The following is a 6,000-nucleotide window of genomic DNA, read 5'->3' as shown; positions in this document are numbered from 1 at the left end:
GTTCAAGCCTAGAAAAAAGAAGTTAGATTTTGACTTTCTCCCATGCCAATCCATCACCCTCATCTATTTCCACCATCCACCCATCATTTTCAAGCTTTCCCTATTCAGTTTGCTTGCTGTCGTAAAAAACTATAGGAATGCTCTATTTTACTACAGGAAAGAAAAATACATAGAACAAAAATTTATTTTTTCCATAACCTCAAAACCATGTATCCAATTGCCAATCAGTTTTAGGGGGATATGCATACAGATGATGGTAACATGGTCAAGCCATTTAAGCAAATTTGAGTGCACATTTTTCTAGAAATCGACCTCCATCACCTACAACCACTTTTGAATTTTGTCAATATTTATGCATCAGTTTAAAAGTTGTTTTGTGGGGATATGCATATGGATTATGGTAACATGCCCAAGAGCTTTCAACGAATTCTAGTGCACGATTTCCAAGAAATGGACCTCCATCACCTTCAATAATTTTTATTTTTTCTAGAGATTTGTGCATCTATTGACCAATATTCTTTTATGGGGTGGTGCATAAGGATGAGGTGAACATGATTAGAAATTTTCAGGTCAAACAATTATACCATTTGGGAGATATGGACAAAACAAGTCTGCTATAAGAGGCTATCCCGAATTATTACAGGATCTCTACAGGAAGGCTGAGAAGAGGCTACAAGAGGCAATATGATGGAGAAATGGGTTACAAGGTAATAAATTCTTTAGGGAAGGTTGATATAGGTCCACCAACACTACTTTCATCACTCATCCATGCCATCTAACCAAAATCCATCTTCAAATTCCACTCTTCCTTACATAAAAGAAAAAAAGGAACTCTAGGTAAAAACCTCTTTTGAGGCACCCAGGGTAGACAACCAGGATGAAAACCTAATTTTAGGCAACTTCGTTGTCTTTCAAAAAGAAAAAGAAAAAAAAAGCACAAAAATAAAGGAAGGGACCTCAAACATGCCCACTTATAACAATTTGTTTTTGCAGGTTTGCATGAAGATAATAAACACAGAGATCAGAGGGCAGCAAGCCATACAAATCTCCATGTTTTTCTTCATCCATTTCATCTCATCCATAATACCAATTTTCATTCATCCATACTCATCTCCAGCAACAACAAAATTCCAATTTCAGGCAAATCTGTGCTTTCTACAGGATTTCATATAATTACTACTACGGGAGTTTCCTGTAGTACTATAGGAAGTCCTAAAAATTTAGAAGAAGATAGCCCAATGAAAAAATTATGATAGGCCTCTAAATTAGACATAAATTAAGGCTCATGCCTCTAAATTAAACATAAATTAAGGCCCATTTGACTATCCTTCAACACATTAAACCTCTTTTCTTGGATTAGATAATGTATTTTTAACTTTAATATATTCATTAGGAAGGTTTATGAATAATTGCATATTTGTGACTACTATTATTTATTTTTGTGGAATATTATAAGAATATTGGGCAGATTATGAAGATTTGGAGGAGGAGATAATTTAGGGACTTGCTCTCTACTACAAGAGGATTAATATTAAATAATAAATCAACAAGATATTATGGAATTATGGAACAGATTGTATAACTCCAATTATTGAGAAAATCTAGGAATGTGTTCACTACCATTTAATGCAGATTCCTAGTGTTGGGAACCAGATCCACTAATCAAGAGATTCTGGTGGGGAAAGCTTCCTCCTTTCATGTGTAATGATTCCTAATTATTTTTTATAAGCACCAAGTCAACTTTTCCTCTAGGCAGATATTTTGATTAGTCCTCTTGTGGAGAGAACTCGTATTTTTGCAGCTCCATTGTATTTTCTTGTAGGGATGTAATTGTATTGATGAAAATAATGAAGATTAGTGTCATGTTTAGCTTCTAAATTTTGGTCTACTCCATAGGTCTTTGATTTTCCTTGGGCTTGGCCATCCTAAGAGTCTCAGACCCATTTTGTATCATTTTCCTTTCTTCTTGTCACTTCTTATTTACATGCATCTCTTGTTCTTGTTTCTTTTTATTTCTGCATTTAGTATTAATAATTTCTTATTGCAGAATTGGGTTAAACGATTGATGTAAGTTTTTTTGAAGGATCACAAGCATCATTTATTCATTGGAAAAGATTTGGAATTTCATAGTAATCATTGAGATACTTGGATTAGTTTTCTTATTCCCAAATCTAGATTTCTGGAACTCCTTTGTGGAAAAGAACAATAAAATTCTGCTATTTTTTAGAGCATGCTAACGAGCTTAAATGAAGTTGGTTCCACTTGCATTAGATAAAAAAAAATATTATATTTAATAAAAAATTTAGCCCATTTCATTTTCAACTTCATTAGGTTAGGCATTTGATAGATTTACTAGCTCACTAGTTCTCCAATTTATGATTTTTAAGACTAGTAATTTTCTATTATTTAATAAATCTTTCTCATGTATAGATGAATTTGTGGATAGATGCAGACAATATTGTGTGTTATTGCAAGAGCTTCTACATTGTAGGGAGACTTCATCTCGTTCGCCTCATCCAAGCCTCATCCACCCATGTCGCCAAAGTCCACTAAAATCTTAATCTCAATTCTTGTTTTATAAGAAAAATTTCCATTTCTATTGAGAAAATCTACCTATCTTGAATCCCTTGCTTGAGTTCTGGGTAGTTTACACCACCTCCATGCCTTATTATTCTATTGTCCAACTTTTCCAAGCTCCATTCCACCTTTTAGATCACTTCTTAAGCTTTTGGCATGTTTTTTGGTAATAAAACAAGGGATCATGTAGGAACTAGTACATCCTGTAGGAAATCATGTAGTGGCCTATTTTGAGCCCGAATTGAGAAAAATCATCACTGAAACTAGGATTAGGCTTATACTTGACCTCCATGCCATCAAAACCATTGTATCCCTCTTCCTCCACACCTGTCTCCCCTACCAAAGAACAAAGAAAGATTAGCATTTACATTTATAAAATGAAAAGATAAAGAAAAATAGTTCTTTTTATTTCTTAATTAGCACATGTATGCAACAGTTAATACTCTTTAGATTGGATTCCATGCTTAGTTAGTTTAAATGATCACATGTGATAAATAGGGTTAAGTTAGATTTCTCTTACATTTAGTTCAAATCTTTATGTAATTAGAATATGATTATTTCCTTGTACTTTATTTCTTACAATAGGTTAGGGTTTCCATTTCAAGCAATTCATTTTTTGCAATTAGTTTAGGATTTTATTTCAGTACACACACTCCATTACATCATGATAGCAAAGGAATGACACATTATATGTTGCACATATAGTTTCGATACCTCCTAATTTTGTACGAACCCCGAGTTGATAATTAAAGTCAGTAACCTTGGGAGTTGTAGCATTCTTGCTGCAATACCGAGGCTCATCACTTTTTGGAATCGTTTTCCTAGAGGTGTCAAAGTATGCATTGTTTTATTTACTAGTTGATTACTTTATTTTTACTTTTTGCAAAAAAAAAAAAAAATTGCGTTAGGCATATTTCATTTTAGAAATAGAAAAGTACATTGCATTAGTGTTTTCGTTCAATAATAAAAGCAAAAAAAACCTCCAACATCAACCCACCCGCTATTTGATCACGTGGTGCAATAAGAGCCACATCACCATTCACTTTTGCAGGTAGAAGAAGAATATATGACAAAGAATGTTGAAGAAAGGGATGGAGATGATGACAATGGGGAAGATCCTCTTGGATTTACCATTCAAGATACTGATGTTGGTGTGCACATGAAGAAAATCCCTCATTTTCTTCCAAAATTTCATGGTCTAAGGTCAGAGGATCCAGAAACTTTTCTCTTTGAATTTGAATTTGTTTGTAAATCTTATGGTTACTTATTAAAAACTAAAAATTTGAGATTGTTTCTGAAAACATTGAAGGATAGATTTGTTAAATTGTTCGTGAGTTTAGGGACTAGTTCAATAATATCATGGAATGACATGCAAAATATATTTCTAGAAAAATATAAAGATCATGATCTTAAAGAAGAAACCTTTAGAATGAATCAAAAGGAAGATGAGAGCCCTGAGGATCTAAAAGAGAGGTTCATGTATAATGTTAAGAGGGAAAATCTACATCATTTAGGATCCAAAACAATAAAAACCCTCTTACTTAGAACAATTACGGATGAGTGGATTGATCTCCTTGATCTCATGAGTTGACATAATGTATACCAACTATCATTTGAAGAAATTTGTGAAACATGCAAACGCATATCAAGAGGAAGGGAAAGAGTAAGTAAATCAACACCAATATCGGTAAGTCAATTTAAACTTGGAAATTTGTTTCATAACTTTAGAGCATAAATTCCTAGCAATCTAAGTAAACAAGTAGAAATGTTAAGAATTCAAAATGAGAAAAAAGAAGATGTTGATATTTGTGTCATCCATGCAGAATCACATGATGTAAATATTTCCCCTCATTACCATGGTTGAAGGAAGTTCACCAAGAGGACAATGGAGAAAGTAAATTGCCAATGCAGCTATGTTATGTAGCTCCAAGAGGACCATGGAAGATTTTTCAGCCTGATATAATGCAATAGCCTAATTCACAATTTCAATCTTATGCGCATATATCTCAAAGTAATTGGAACACACCCTTTCCTTGGAAACATTATCCATCTCAACCTCAACACCAATCTTGGCAAAAAGGTTGGCAAGAAACTTATGGGAGTCATCCACAATATGCTCAATATTTTCCTCAATATTCTCCATACCCAACTACATGTAACCCCTACCATCCACCTCCACCGCAACCACAGCCCCAACCACATTCATCTCAAATATCCACTTCCACTCAACTACCCGTACCACCATTTCTGAACCCACACATTGAATTAGCTTAGCCCACTCATAATGTTGAGGTACAACACTTCCAAACATCTCCCCTTGAGCTCAATGGTATTCACCATAGCTTAGGAAGAGTATTGCAAAAAAGATATTCTCTTGATATCATTGAATGACAACATCTAGAAGAAGAAAATTCAAATGAGAATACCAAAGGATCATGGGTTGCATTTGATGAAGAGAATACAACAAAATCAGAGATCGAGAAAGCTCACCCATGGTTACCATCAAATCCTCCATGTATTCAAGAGAACAATCCACAAAAAGCGAAAGATTTGAATTTTATGGAAGAAGAAGACATCCAAGATGATCAAAATCAGCAAGAAAACCAAGCGTATTAAAGTTATATTGCGGTTTGGTTCGAGAAAGTCAACAAGGTGCAGCAATACTCTCTTCTTCAATCATGCTTGATATTATCAAAGTTAAATAATTTTATTATGCAAATTTAGGTACATGTTAAAGCAGACATTTCAAGCCTACACATCAGTCTTTTTGTCATCTTGATGTGCACATGACTCCGTTGGAACTATTCTTATACTTGAAAGTGATTTTTTTTTTCAAGTAGGGTAGGGTAGAAGAAAAAATGAAAAATTAGAGAAAAACAAAACTCAAGTGTAAAAATTCTTTGAGACTCCTAAGATTGGCTCAGATTGAAAACCTCCATGAAGCAGTCAATGGGTTGGAAAAAAAGAAAAAAGAGAAAAGAAAGATCCTAGGTGAAAACCTCCTTTGAGGTGCCTAGGCAGACCTACTAGTTGAAAACCTCCTTGAGGCGGTTAGTAGGCCTAAAAGAAAAAAAGAAAAAAAAGAAAAAAAAGAAAAAAAAGAAAAAAAAAAAAAATATATATATATATATATATATATATATATATATATATATATATATATATATATATATGATGAATGCATGTACTCTCCAACATCTGCAAGCAACAAAAACAAGTTGGTACCAAAAGAAAAAATTAGTCAAGCCTAGTCAAAATAAGTCAAATTTTGACTTTCTCCTCCTTTTCTCAAATGCTCCAACAAGGCCAAAGCCATGCCAATCTATCACCCTCATCTATTTCCACCATTCACCCATCATTCTCAAGGTTTCCCCATTCAATTTGCTTGTTGTCCTAAAAAACTACAAGAATGCTTTGTTTTAC

The sequence above is a fragment of the Pinus tabuliformis genome, chromosome J, assembly GCF_031772625.1.
Source record: "Pinus tabuliformis cultivar Carrire ecotype Pingquan chromosome J, CPIR1, whole genome shotgun sequence".
Lineage (NCBI taxonomy): Eukaryota > Viridiplantae > Streptophyta > Pinopsida > Pinales > Pinaceae > Pinus > Pinus tabuliformis.
The sequence above is the reverse complement of the archived record's forward strand: the minus strand, read 5'-3'. Positions refer to the sequence as shown.